This window comes from Panthera tigris, chromosome B4, assembly GCF_018350195.1.
Source record: "Panthera tigris isolate Pti1 chromosome B4, P.tigris_Pti1_mat1.1, whole genome shotgun sequence".
Classification (NCBI taxonomy): domain Eukaryota; kingdom Metazoa; phylum Chordata; class Mammalia; order Carnivora; family Felidae; genus Panthera; species Panthera tigris.
The window spans coordinates 8616491-8631874 of NC_056666.1; positions in this window are offsets into that span (position 1 = coordinate 8616491).

Consider the following 15384-nt stretch of genomic DNA (forward strand, 5'->3'; position numbering starts at 1 on the left):
ACATCCTACTCCGCACCCCGTCACAAATACAATAAACAGGCTCCAATACGTCACTTGTCCAACTCAATCCCTTTGCTCTTTTATTTTCTCTCTATATATAGAATGACATCTTTATTTCTTTTATTTTTGAATTTGCTTATTTATTTTGAAAGAGAGAGAGAGAGAGGGAGGAGGAGATAGAATCCCAAGCAGGCTCCACACTGCCAGCACAGAGCCCAACGTGGGGCTCAATCTCAGGAACCGTGGTACCATGGCCCGAGCCAAAATCAAGAGTCAGTCACTTATCTGACTGAGCCACCCAGACATCCTTAGAATAAATCTACCTTTCAATTTGATTTGACTTTAAACAGCTTGTGGCCTTTTTGGAAAATTTATAGGTCAGAAAAATAATAACACATTTTCTTTTACATTTACTTGTACTCTTCATGATTCCTTAGAATATGGCTTTCCATCTGTTATCATTTGCTTTCAGCTTGAAAAAATATACTTTAGCATTTCTTGCAGTGTATTTCTGTTAGCAATTAATTCTCTCAGCATTTGTTCATCTCAACTGTGTTTTTTTCAGTCTGCGTTTTGAAAAATATTGCTGTTGAATACAGAATTTGGGGTTTATAGTTGTTTTCTTTTTTTCTTTGAGCTCTTAAAATTTCATTACATTTTTTTCTAGTCTCCGTTGTTTATGATGAGAGGTCAGACATAATTTTTTACATTGTTCTACAGCATATAATGTATGTTTATTCTCTCTCCACTTTTAAGATTTTCTTTGTCTTTGGTTTCAACAGGATTTTGCCTTGAAACCTGTTCACTGGGGCTGGTAATAAGTACCAGTGAATCTTTTCTCACCAGTCATGTGTCTAGGTGTGGTTTTATGTGTATTTATAAAGCTTCAATTTATACGTGTTCGACTTTGTGCTTTGTTAGGTGATCTGTGAAAACCTCAAGCTGTTTCCCAAGCTTTCAGCTCAACTCAGTCTCTAAACTCTCTCTCCACGAAGACACTGAGATCTTGGCTTCTGACTCTGTTACCTAAGAACTAGAGTAGGTCTCATCTTGTCTCATGGTCCTTTACCCCTAAACTCAGTCTTTCTGATGTCTCAGCCCAAGCTGCTCAGGAGCTGTTAATGTAGCTCCTCCGTTCCCAGTGGGCTGAAACTCTAAGCTTCCAAGAAGTACTAGTTTTCCAGTGTCTCAATCCCATAGTAGCCCATTGGCCTTGGGTAGTTTCATTAGTGTATGGGCAAAGTAGTCAAGATCACCCTGGAAGCTTCTGGGCACCCGCTGTCTGCAGCTCCCTGTGTTCTTGTCCCGTGCTCTGTGGTGTCCAAACATTTAAGCTGCCCTGAATTCTGATCTGTGCCTCCTCACCAGATTCAAAACACTACAGCGTTTGGACTCGAGCTGGATGTCTCACGATTGGCAAAGTGTCCTCAGAGCCACGGAAATCATGGGACTTGCCTCACAGTTTTCTTTTTTGGGGGAACTGCATACTGATACGCCAATTATGAGTAGGAAATAGCTAGTCCAAGTGGTAGGGGAGTGTCTCACTTAGAGGAACATAAGACTAATGTCCTAAGGCAGAGGAGAGCCAACTCATTTTTAACAAGGACTCTAGAAAAATGTCTATGCATCTGAGCTGAGAAGAACAAAATGGGGACTGGATAAGAAGAAAGGGAAGATGTAAGCTGGATCTAGGTGATCCATGACCAGTCATACCACTGTATCTTCAGTTTCAGATTTCTCTCCCCCAATCCTTTAGGTTTCTCACTTCAAAGTATTACTTTCAGGACTAAACGTATTTCCTTGATGCTTCGTGGTGAGAACCAGTAATGCCGGATTTTTCTCTGGGGTTTGGCGATTTTCCCCCTGGTTTTTATTAACAGCTATTTCAAGAATCATAGGTCCCAGCAGAGGACACGGAATCTTCATTGTTTTTCAAAGCTGTCTCATGACTGATCACTCTAGGAGGGATGACATCTCTTCAGGTATGGTTTCACCAGTCGGAAACATGAGAAACTTATCATCTGCTTCTCCACTTCTAATCTTGTAGAAAGGTGTTTATGTAAAACAAATCTATAAAATGTAATTCCTGATGCACTGGCATGAATAGGACATGTTTTATCAGAAATGCAATATATTGTCTAGGAATGTAGACCTTTGACTGTTGTACACATTTCATGTGCTTCTCACATAAGCTCCTATACAACCACGGGCTGCCTATTTCTCTGCCATGTCCAACTATTTCTAGACTCATGCCTCATCATCTTCCCCATTTTTTTGGAAACAATTTCTATTTTTTTAATTAGTTTTTTAAATGTTTATTTATTTTTGAGAGAGAGAGACAGAGAGAGAGAGAGAGACAGAGTGCAAGCCGGGGAGGGTAAGGGGTGGGGCGGAGCACACAGAATCTGAAGCAGGCTCCAGGCTCTGAGCTGTCAGCACAGAGCCTGACGCGGGGTTCAAACTCACAGACCGTGAGATCATGACCTGAACTGAAGTTGGAAACATAACTGACTGAGCCACCCAGGCACTCCACTAACCAGGTTCACGATGGTTTCTGATTATGTATGCCAATATTCTATAGGTCCTGTTTCTCTGGAGAATTCTAATACACTCTTTTTAAGAGTTTTAGCAGGGGTACCTGGGTGGCTCAGTCTGTTAAGCATCTGACTTGATTTTGACTCAGATCATCAGGTCTCAGATCATCATTGGGCTCTGCACTGACAGCGCTGAGCCTGCTTGGAGTTCTCTCTCCCTCTCTCTCTGCCCCTCCCCTGCTCACACTCCCTCTCTATCTCAAAATAAATAAAGTGTAAAAAAAAAATCAGCAAAGATTTTCAGACTAAGGGCTGAGCTATCAGAGCTCACATGTCCATCCTAATAAAACAAGAGCTAGAGCCAGACAAGTAGGGGGGCTCAAACTAGCCAGAAACAGGTCATTTATGAGCCTTCATAATTGCATAGGGCATCAAACTGAACTACACAGACTGATAATGTGGGGTCATTCAAAAAGGTAATAGATATGAATAGAAAACTGGGTATATAAAAACCGCAAATATCTACTATACTGAAAGTATGTTATTTTATGATTCTACAACCTAGATATTCTTCTTGATCATAAAACACACTGCTTTCTGCAATGACAGGTTCTAAGCCAAATTTGGTATCTAAAAATGCACATATTTCAAAAAGAGAGTAGGCGGAAATTCAACAATGTATTAGGATACATATGAACATGAACAGTTATGTAATCAGCCATAATAGAGGCCAAGAATTAATAACATTTAGGGGCGCCTGGGTGTAGGTCAAGCCTCCGACTTTGGCTCAGGTCATGATCTCAAGATGAGCCCCGCGTCGGGCTCTGTGCTGACAGCTCAGAGCCTGGAGCCTGCTTCAGATTCTGTGCCTCCTTCTATCTCTCTTCCCCTCCTTCTCTCATGTTCTTTCTCTCACTCTCAAAAATAAACATTAAAAAAATAATTCATAACATGTATAAACTATCTGAGTATGCATACAATGGAGGTGGACACTAAATAAATGACAAATTATCTAATTCTATTGTTTAAAAAGGTATACCAAGCCTTTCCACTATACTTCAATAAGTATTTTTTTTTTTTTTAATTTTTTTTTTTAATGTTTATTTATTTTTGAGACAGAGAGAGACAGAGCATGAACGAGGGAGGGTCAGAGAGAGGGAGACACGGAATCGGAAACAGGCTCCAGGCTCTGAGCTGTCAGCACAGAGCCCGACGCGGGGCTCGAACCCACGGACCGCGAGATCGTGACCTGAGCCGAAGTCGGACACTTAACCGACTGAGCCACCCAGGCGCCCCAATAAGTATTTTTTAAAAAATAGACATCATAAATATTAAAAACAATTCACCAGATATTGAAAAACCAGACTGTTTTTCTACTTCTAATATATATGCTATAGTACTCTATGTATGTTACTATAATTATTCTTATAGTATTCTTAGTGCCTTTATTTGCAAATTGAGTCATAGAACACCTGTTCTGCCCACCTCTAGAACTGTTGAGGAGATTCAAGACTATATGTTAAATCACTTTGAAAACCATAAAATCCTATGCAAATGTTAGACTGTATATATTGTGGAGGAAAAGTTCACTACTGTGTTGTTATTAATCCAAAAAGACTCCACAGAGAAAGGAAGTGAAGTTTCAGCAGCTATAAATGATTAATTAACCTGCTGAGTCCAAATTATGTTGCAGGTCAAAGGCATTCTACGGTAGCACTGTGTTTGTGAATGTAATACTTGGGAATATCAATTAGCTGCCATAAAAATTTACTCAAAGGGAGTGAAATTCATCTACAAAAGAGCTGGTGAGTCTCCCCTGACTGCATTTTGTTGTGATGTACAAATAACTGTACCTGATAACATCTTCATAGATTTTTTCCTCTTTTTTTCCAAGTACTTATATACACTTCATTTGAAATCCCCAAGTATTTTAGTAATTAGACAAGCAATTACTGGAATTTGAGAAAGAGACTCAATGGGTAAAGGAAGAAAAAGAGGGCAGAAATTATTGAATTCAGGAAATAACACTTGCCGACAATTCTCCCATAATAAATTGTTCCTTTACCTAATCATTTCTAATTTTATGAGTCACTTTGACCTTGATTCCTCCTAAAGTTTTTCATGGATACTCACCACCATATACTCCTCTGCTACATTAGAGCCCTAAAAACAAATGCAATGTACCTTATTTAATTTCAAATGCGACTCACTAGTACACTAGCTAATAATCATTTTATTTAGGTAAGTCATATGGAGTCACATATTTTATGTTTGAGAATTAAAAACAGCATTATTGCTTTTGAGATAGGAAAATGAAGTTAGCTTAAAACAGGCAAATACGAGTGGAGAAATGAGCCTTATAAACAAGATGTAAAAAGTGAAAAAAGACACACATAGCAAAGGCATTTAAACGTAAATTTTCATAATGTTTATGAAAACGTACAAGTTGTGAATATATATAGGTATTTCTGTTTGTTTTGTTTAAACCATTGATGTATTTCCTTACCTCATCCTGAAGAAGTTTGGAAATAATCCATCTTTGCCTTGTGAAATGAATGCATTCGACTGAATGGAAGAATCCAGTACTATTTTCGAATTTGATCTCAGCAAGTGTGAATATGCTGCAGCTGCATTTCCTTGGCATAATTAATTCCTCTTGGAAAACTTCCTTACCAGGAGTTGGAAGGCTAATGTAGAGAGAGGGCTTGGCTTCCTGAGGCCAGCTCTCGTCTGGAGCATGCACAGCTGTGGAATTCTAGGAAGTATGGAAGCTGTTCAGGAAATGATGGAATGAGCATATATAACACCAGAGAGAACAGTTTTACAATTCAATATGGAGTGTGTGGTCTCCAGTCTGAGTTATAAGCAAAGTGAGAGGAAAAGAAGGGTATCTTTATTCTTACGCATTGACACTTCGGCTATTCGTTCAATGTCCTGCTCATATGTTTGCCTGGTCACCAGAACTGGAGTACCTTGTTATCGATGTTGATCTTGGGGATGTCTCATCCATTTTTCTCCATTCTAGCTGTATTTTTCTTTAATCAAAGATCTTATGAGACGTTAATTCACTATACAGGTGTGCTTTGCTTTAATGAACAGTGTGTTCTCAGGGGCAACATCTCAAAATACCTAATCCTCAATATTGATTTTGTTTAATAAGAAGCCAATATAATCCACAAAATGATTAAAGAAACCAGAGACAGCATATTCACAGACAACTGGGACACTTGTAATTTTTATTTCGTATATACTGTCTCCTGTTAAACAAAGAATTGGATTTGGAAAGATGGTTGTTGTAGCTATCATCTGCTTCAGGTACCCAGAGCAAAGACAAATTCTTCATGCTCCTTCTGCATTCTGGTTTCCTCTAATGGTATGCCAGATGGTGTTTGCTGTTCCCGTTGTTGTTACTGTTTGTTTGTTTGGTTTTGGTTTTGGTTTTGCCTGAACTCTTGTAATCAGAAACTGACAACAGGGGTGCCTGGGTGGCTCAGTCAGTTAAACAGCTCAGGTCGTGTTCTCGCGGTTTGTGAGTTCGAGCCCGAGGTCGGGCTCTGTGCTGACAACTCAGAGCCTGGAGCCTGCTTCAGATTCTGTGTCTCCCTCTCTCTCTGTCCTTCCCCCACTTGTGCTCTGTCTCTCTATCAAAAATAAATAAATGTAAATAAATAAAATAAAATAAATAAAAGAAACTGACAATTACCAGAGCATTGAATGTACTTGTGTCCTGAGGGTGTTTCCAATCCCTGATGGCCACACTTTCAGGTTAATGTTCACTGGAAAGCAGTTAATAACAGGTCTGTGACTTGCCCCCCTGTAGACTTCAGCATTCCCCATAGAAGGACTAATTTCAACCAATTCTCCTTGTATATATGCTTTAATACTTACCAGGAGAAAGACTTAAGGAAGGCATTATTGAAAAAAATACTTTTTTCAAAGGACATGGCCAGTCTCTCTTTCTAAATAAGCTTTAAATTATGGGTGATTGTTGGCTACAGAATGAATGTTAGTCACATCAATATTTTTATCTTGTAACTAATGGGATATAAATGGAGAAGCCCACAAACCAAAAGAGCTCCCTTTTTAAAAAATCTTCACACTCACTGTTGAAAACACATCTGTTAATACAAAACTAAAAGTAGTTTCTAGGGCAGGGAAGAGACAACTGGAAATATCAATTAAAATAGGAAATAGACTAATAGGGATAATCAATAAAAATATGAAAATGTCCTATCTCACTGATAAAATATGGGCATGTAACTTAGAAATGCCACGCACCCTACAGATGAGTAAAATATTTAAAATAATGATTGTGTGGGATGTCCATATGCATATAGGAGAAAGGCAATGCTTACACAATTTTAGTGGGAACTGAACTGGATAAAAGCACTTTGGAAAATGTTTGCCATTATCAAATACAATAGAAGATGCAAGGGCTATGCTGCAAGCTTTCTACTCATAGGTATGTAACACAGGGCAATGTATTCACTTATCACCAGGGCATGCACGGTTAACGGAGTCTTATCTACATTTGGGTCCCTGGAATCCACCTGAATGTCCCTCACAATATCTAGATAAAATTCATGCCAAATCACTGAATGTTATACAAAACAAAAATGCAAAATTACAGATAACTGCAACACCATAACTCAATCTTTAAAACAAAATTTAAATGTAAAAAAAATATACACAAAATAAAATATGCACTATGATTCCAATTACATAAAGTCCAAAAATAAGGCAAAATTGAGCTCTCTTATTTAGAGAAGACTGCATGGTTGTTAAAAAAGGAGAGAAGGAGGGAGGTCAGAAAAGTGATTTCCTCAGCAGAGGTAGAGGAAGTTACAATGCGTAAAAATGAATTGAAGTTATTTGTCTATTGTTTTTTTGCTCTATGTAGTAATTACAAGGATGTGTTCCTCACATCCATTTAGCAATTTGTGCTTTAGCAAACGTGTAGGTGCTATGCACATATACGTGTATGTAATATTTCAATGTAAAAAAAGAAACTTAAAAAACCTCCACAGCATCGGTCAGTTCTCAATATTTAATCTCTGAGAATACTAGTAAATATTTGTTTCTGGATTCTGCAGTTGAGAGAATATAAGCTACAAATACCAAAGTTCCCAAGAAGACCTGTAATATGTTGAGCAAACATATTTATCAGGGACATATTTATTATCACTCCTTTAATTATACCAGGATGGGAACTGATAAAAAAAAAAGATAGGGACAGAGATGAAAAGTAGGGCACTAAAAGTGGCTTTAAGTGACTTCTGAGTTGTTGTCTATATAAAATTGGGGGGAGGGAGATCAGATGGTCTGTAAACAAAACAAATCTATTGGTTTACAGAGCTTGAAAAATCCAAAATACCGTGTAATGCACAAGATATATTGATGATATATAATGAGTAAATTGCTCTGGAGATATTAATCCTTTCATGCTACATTATTCCTTTTCTCGCAGTGTTTCCTCTTAGGCTCAAAAGAATGAAAACACAATAAAGTATAATTTTGTAAATAAGTGATCACCCAAAGGCAAGCAATACAAAGTTAAAATTATTTTCATTGTCTTTCTTTTCATTTCTAAAGCTTTCCCAGACACAGATTCCAAACTATGCAAGGCTTTCTTTCAAATTGGTGATTACCGTTCATCATCAAATTATTGTATATTTGTTATTACTATCATGCCCTGTTGTACTGTAGGGTGTCATATATTTTACGTATATTCATTTGTGTCTCCAACAACGTTGATGTTATGACAAAGTTGAGACTGAAATTTGGTAAAGAGGTTTTTTATTTTTACGGAGGAATCATAAATATTCTTGGGAGCTCAGGGAAATTATTTCATCTTTGAATGAAAGACAATTGGTACCTACTGCACTGGGTTTATGAAAAAATCGGAGTAAGTTTGTCTGCTATAGAGTTAAATTTCTCTATTAGGTTGGGCCAAAGATACCGAAACGCCTCCTTGAAAAGCAAATGTAGATCAACAAAAAGGGCAAAGACATCTACACATTAGCCATGCTTTTAGTATCGTTAGGAGACAAAGAATGTTTCAATGTTCAAATCATTGTTGAGTTTATACTTTACCAAGTGGTCACCATGTTATTTGTTGCATAGATATTCTTAATATCTATATAGGGTAATAATATTATGAAGGGTCATTTTTTTTTCTAGTTTATTTCCTATGGTTATACCGAAATGGTGATCCCTGCTTGTCACGTTGTCATTGCTCTAGTATATCTTTGCCCCTCTCTTCATTTGCAGCCTTTCTGAAGCAGTTTGTTTTAGTCTGTTTCTCGTACAACACACAGAATGTTGTTTTGTCAATTTGAAAATAAAATTGTCCTTTAATAGGCCAGTAAAATCCAACCACATGTATAGATGCCTTATAGGTTCCAGCCTTATTTTATCATTTAATAGTTGCTGTCCATTGAGTTGTTTTTGTTTTACCTTACTTGGTCAGTATTCTTATCTGTTTATAAAATTTATTTTTAGGAAGGTTTTTATTTTATTCTAGTGGATGCCTTTTCTTTATACTGGTACTTTTTATCATGTCCTTAATCCTCTTTTATAGCACTTATTTCCTTCTTCAACCAACTTTTGAAATAATATCATTTTGTTTGTTTCAGCAGAAAAAACTTTATTTCTACCAAATTAAAAAGTATGAATCAATCTTCAAGCAAGATAATCAAAACAGTCAATGCACAATTAACAGGAGGACATATGCAGAATGGACGACAGGTGTAGATACTTTGAATTAAGGACATCTTTTGATAATATTGCTCTAATTATGTTTCAATATGAAAGCATACCCACAAAGAAGGAAGAAAATAATTTAATCTCATATATTTAACCTAGACTATGAGTTCTTAGTCTAAAACAACATCAAAACTGCAAAATGTTCTTTTTTAATTAGTAGGTTACTGGTGGTAATTGATGGCAATGATAGAGCTGCAGCAATTCTGAAACTATTTTGTGATTATCACAGAACTGAGGAAATGCATAAATATTTATTTTTGTGGACATCGGGTTGGTTCTCACACAGGAAAAGAGATACAAAAATGGGATGCAGATACAAAAATGCTACACTTCACGGTAGCAGAACTACAGTTATTGCTATGAATTCATGAAAAATAACACTCAATGTATGTATGTGTTTGTGTGTATATATGTGAAATATAATGTTGAATGCACAATATGTAATATTAATATGCAGCATCAATTTCTATCTGATGTAAGAGCTCCAAGACAGGGACACTAGTAGCTATAAAAAAAGCATGATAAGGTTTTGATTTTTATTTTCTTTTCTTTTATTTTTAAAGTTTATTTCTTTATTTTGAGAGAGACAGAGCATGAACAGGGTAGGGGCAGAGAGAGAATTCCAAGCAGGATCCACACTGTCAGCCCAGAGCCCTACTTAGGGTTCAGCCCCAATAACTGTGAGATCATGGCCTGAGCCAAGATCAAGAGTCAGATGCTTAACCAACTGAGCCACCCAGGTGCCCCAATAAGGCTTTGATTTTTAAAATTATTTTTCACCAAAAGGAACCAAGGATCTCTGCAGAGATCTGATTCTAGGGCTGATGCAGAGATATTACATGGTAATCCTGGAACATCAAATCATTCCGGAAAGTAAGGACATGCTGAGAAAAATAACAGAAACATGTTAGAATGTTACAGGGAGAAGTGGAAAGGGGTACCACGGGGCAACTGGAAGACAAGTGAACATCACTATATTAATGACATGTCAGATTTTAAAATTTATTTTTAACATTCATACAGTAAAATCCACTCTATAGCTATAGGGACTGGTGGATCTCAGGTCTGTAAGTGGGTTGCTGCTGTCTACACAAGCACAGCTACGGAGGTGACACCGTTGAGGAACAGTTTGTGCCCAGAAGTGTACTTGTTAGAAGGAACCAACTCCTGACTGGCCAACATTCGGGAGTTAGTCTGTCACACTGCTTGGCAAGTGGCCGTTTGGTTGAGCTTATTTAAAATCAATTCTTGCAGCTACTTGTTATTATGGTATTGGTTGCACTAAAGTCCAGGATTTCTACATAGAATATCCACGTGGGTTTTTTTCTGCACGATGACTTCGAGAAACAAGGTAGATCTACATGGGCATGTACTACATATTACCAGTGCATGAAATGTGACATTCTTTGCATTTCATGCTGGTGAGAAAAAGAATGCAAACTGGCATGTAGAGCTTGATTCCATCTGTCTATAAAACAACTATCTATAAGTGTATAATGCACACAACTTATTATGAACCACTCTTCATGTATTATTATCTTGCAATTAAAAAGGAAAAATAACAAAATGCCTGAATAATGTGTATTTTTTATAATAATAAACAGCAGACTAAAACAAGTCCTTCAAAATCTTATCTACAAAAACAATTCAGTTAGTGTGTTTTCCCTTTCTTTGAGTAGTCTATAAAACTCAAAGTCTATATCCATCTTAGTATATAGTATATAGACTATACGTATGTGTAGAGAGAAAAATGTTAAGAAATACCAACATCTACTGACTTATTATGCTTTTAATGTGCCTATCCCTTCTTCCCATCCTTGAGACCCAAGAAACAGAAAGAAAAGAAAAGGTGAGAAAATGTAAGTTTTAGCAAAGGAAGGAGATCCCTATTATGCAATAGGTATTCTTACACCACAAATGGAAGTTAAACTAGAGGCAGGATTTCTCCAACTTGCAAAACCTCATCAAAGCCAGAATGAAATCAGTTGTATATAGTCTAACCATAGGGGTTAATGATGAACAAAATTTTGATCTCAGCTCTGGAATCCCCAGCCTAATCCTGCATTTCTCAATCTTATTGAATTACTTTTCTTACCTTCTTCCTATTCTGGGCCCTTTGATGGATGATTATTAGCTAGAACTATAGAAAGTTTTCCCTGGATACTTCTTCAGGTTCTAACTTCATTTTAACTTTAGAATAATTTTAGCTAGCACCTTCTTTACCCATCCTAAGGGCTTTAAAAATCTATTTATACTCTTTTCTATGTTCTTAATTAACACAAGATCGTCATCTTTAAGTGTTCACAAACGTTAATTAATGCATTCTCTCATTAAAATATTTTCAATACTACTGAACCAAAACCCATTTATTTGTGAAGGCACTTGTGGTGCAAGTGAGAGAAATCCAAGGCTCTCCCAGCATAGGCTGGAAAAAGGGGGAGTGGCAGTAGCATTTATTGTCTCACTGAAATGGGAAGAGGTGTGTGGAGATGGTGTCATTCATCAGCGTCATTCATCAGTGATTAAGGGGTGGGGCTGGATGTATGGCTTTACTCCAAAGCTACTCTACAACATTACTGAACAAAGGTTAGAATCATTAAAATTAAAAGGTTGGTGAGCATAAGCATACGCACTTATTAAATCTACATTCTGTTCTTTAATAAAAGAAAAGAACTATATGATCCTGTCAATCAATGCAGAAAAAGCACCTGACAAAATTCAGCATCCTTTCTTAATAAAAACCCTTGAGAAAGTCAGGATAGAAGGAACATACTTAAACATCATAAAAGCTATTTATGAAAAGCCCACAGCTAATTATCATCCTCAATGGGGAAAAACTGAGAGCGTTCCCCCAGAGATCAGGAACAGGACAGGGATGTCCGCTCTCACTGCTATTGTTTAACATAGTGTTAGAAGTTCTAGCATCGGCAATCAGACAACAAAAAGAAACCAAAGGCATCACAATTGGCAAAGATGAAGTCAAGCTTTCACTTTTTTGCAGATGACATGATATACATGGAAAACCGGAGAGACTCCACCAAAAGTCTGCTAGAACTGATACATGAATTCAGCAAACTCGCAGGATACAAAATCAATGTACAGAAATCAGTTGCATTCTTATACACTAACAATGAAGCAACAGAAAGACAAATAAAGAAACTGATCCCATTCACAATTGCACCAAAAATCATAAAAATATATAGGAATAAACCTAACCAAAGATGTAAAAGATCTGTGTGCTGAAAACTATAGAAAGCTTATGAAGAAAATTGAAGAAGATACAAAGAAATGGAAAAACATTCCGTGCTCATGGATTGGAAGAATAAATATTGTTAAAATGTCAATACTACCCAAAGCAATCTACACATTCAACGCAATCCCAATCAAAATTGCACCAGCATTCTTCTCAAAGCTAGAACAAGCAATCCTAAAATTTGTATGGAACCACAAAAGACCCCGAATAGCCAAAGTAATACTGAAGAAGAAAACCACAGCAGGAGGCATCACAATCCTAGACTTTAGCCTCTACTACAAAGCTGTTACCATCAAGCCAGCATGGTATTGGCACAAAAACAGACACATAGACCAATGGAATAGAATAGAGACTCCAGAATTGGACCCACAAATGTATGGCCAACTAATCTTTGACAAAGCAGGAAAGAATATCCAATGGAAAAAAGTCTCTTTAACAAATGGTGCTGGGAAAACTGGACAGCAACATGCAGAAGAATGAAACTAGACCACTTTCTTACACCATTCACACAAATAAACTCAAAATGGATAAAGGACCTGAATGTGAGCCAGGAAACCATCAAAACCCTAGGGGAATAAGCAGGAAAAAAACCTCTCTGACCTCAGCCGCAGCACTTTCTTACTTGACACATCCCCAAAGGCAAGGGAATTAAAAGCAAAAATGAACTATTGGGACCTCATGAAGATAAAAAGCTTCTGCACTGAAAAGGAAACAAGCAACAAAACTAAAGACAACCAATGGAATGGGAAAAAGATATTTGCAAATGACACATCGGACAAAGGGCTAGCATCCAAAATCTATAAAGAACTCACCAAACTCCACATCCAAAAAACAAATAATCCAGTGAAGAAATGGGCAGAAAACATGAATACACACTTCTCTAAAGAACACATCTGAATGGTCAACAGGCACATGAAAAGATGCTCAACGTCACTCCTCATCAGGGAAATACAAATCAAAACCACACTCAGATATCACCTCACACAGAGTGGTTAAAATGAGCAAATCAGGAGACTATAGATGCTGGAGTGGATGTGGAGAAACGGGAACCCTCTTGCACTATTGGTGGGAATGCAAACTGGTGCAGCCACTCTGGAAAATAGTGTGGAGGTTCCTCAAAAAATTAAAAATAGATCTACCTTATGACCCAGCAATAGCACTGCTAGGAATTTACCCAAGGGATATTAGAGTGCTGATGCACAGGGGCACTTGTACCCCAATGTTTATAGCAGCACTTTGAACAATAGCCAAGTTATGGAAAGAGCCTAAATGTCCATCAGCTGATGAATGGATGAAGAAATTGTGGTTTATATACACAATGGAATACTACTTGGCAATGAGAAAGAATGAAATATAGTCTTTTGTAGCAACATGGATGGAACTGGAGAGTGTTATGCCAAGTGAAATGAGTCATACAGAGAGAGACAGATACCATGTTTTCACTCTTATGTGGATCCTGAGAAACTTAACAGAAGACCATGGGGGAGGGGAAGGAAAAAGAAAAAAAAGAGAGAGGGTGGGAGCCAAACCATAAGAGACTCTTAAAAAACTGAGAATAAACTGAGGGTTGATGGGGGGGTGGGAGGGAGGGGAAAGTGAGTGATGGGCATGGAGGAGGGCACCTACTGGGATGAGCACTGGGTGTTGTATGGAAACCAATTTGACAATACATTTCGTATTAAAAAAAATAAATAAATACCCCCCAAATCTACATACCGTTATAGAATCATTTTTATGATTTAATTTTTATGTTGAGAGAGAGAGAGAGAGAGAGAGAGAGAGAGAGAGAGGGAGGGAGGGAGGGAGAGAGAGAGAGAGAGAGGGAGGGAGGGAGGGAGACGGGCTCCACACTCAGTGTGGAGACATATCGGGGGCTCCATGTCACAACTATGAGATCGTGACCTGAGCGGGAATCAAGAGTCAGACACTTAAGCGACTGAGCTACCCAGGCACCCCATCATAGAATGGACTGTTTAAACTAAAAGCAATGCAACAGGAAATGCATACCTTACTTGTGCCTCTTAATCGTTGACTTTTGCACGGGTGGTCAAAGCGACATGGCAAGGGACATGGACATCTAGTAATATCACCACTGCCATCAGTAGAACATTGGGAGGCACTCAAATGAGGGACATCTAGACTTTATAGCTATAAATTCACAATTTTTTCTACTAGAAATATTTTACATCTTTGGACAATGATTTTGACCATTCCAGTTACACCTGAGTACAGACGGGAATCAGGCGTCACTGTGTTCACGAGATGGCGACAAAGGGGTGAGTACGGGAGGTTTTAGCTCTGGGGGCACCATCCCACCAGGCAGTGCATACAACAAAATGGCTCTCTAACTAATCTATTTCAGCTTGGCTAGTAATCAAATTCTTACTAAATATTCAAACCACTAAGATATTTTTGTCTTTCGCTCTTCTTCTCAATACAAGTTTCCATATTTTCCTTGTATACTATGCTTTATATAATCTTTATATTATATATAGAAGGCTTATAGTATGCAGTATTTATCACTTCAACTGAGAAAACATGCAACTGCTAATAGACTTTAAATCACAGAATTTCATTTCTGTAATAGCTGATCTCAGTTCTCACTGATTTATGATTTGGGCTAGGCTGTGATAGGAACTGGGGAATGCTACTTTTTTAAATTGGTAGTATATTTCAAATAATATCATTCCTGGGAATTGATAAGTAATTCTTGTGAATTTAACAAGTTAAGGTACACTGTATAATTTTATGCTTATTTCTTGGTGATAATGCACTATTTTCTCATGGTTTTTAAGGATCTATTTGTAAAACAAAGCACAAGAATTTCCTATG